The sequence below is a fragment of the Nematolebias whitei genome, chromosome 6, assembly GCF_014905685.2.
Source record: "Nematolebias whitei isolate Nwh7 chromosome 6, NemWhi1, whole genome shotgun sequence".
Lineage (NCBI taxonomy): Eukaryota > Metazoa > Chordata > Actinopteri > Cyprinodontiformes > Rivulidae > Nematolebias > Nematolebias whitei.
The window spans coordinates 13,709,964-13,710,249 of NC_056503.1; the positions used below are offsets into that span (position 1 = coordinate 13,709,964).

General features: G+C 47.2%; 1 protein-coding gene across 1 annotated transcript in view; it reads right to left on the reverse strand.

The window, feature by feature from the left end:
* Positions 1-286, reverse strand: part of mecom (MDS1 and EVI1 complex locus) — a 32,959-nt gene that overhangs the window by 32,298 nt on the left and 375 nt on the right. The gene's annotated exons all lie outside the window — the stretch shown is intronic.

A 286-nucleotide genomic window follows, 5' to 3' on the forward strand; every position in this document is an offset into this window, starting at 1 on the left:
GTAAAATCAATTGCAGGAAAGCGAAGAATTATGAAGACAAGGCGACTGTTAGGATGCAAAGCAGAATCGTTTTCGGGCTCACAAATCTGCTCCGCGGCGCTGAATCAACGTTTCGCTCCGTGAGGAAGAAGAGGAGGAAGAAGAAGAGGAGGAAGAAGAAGAAGAGCGGCTCTGCGCGCGTCCGATTTGTTTGTTTCCAACTTGAACACGATCATGGGACTGTGAGAAATGTTTTCAGTTTGGTTTCATTCAGAAGTCCTCTTACCTCGTGCTGCAGCCTCTTCAT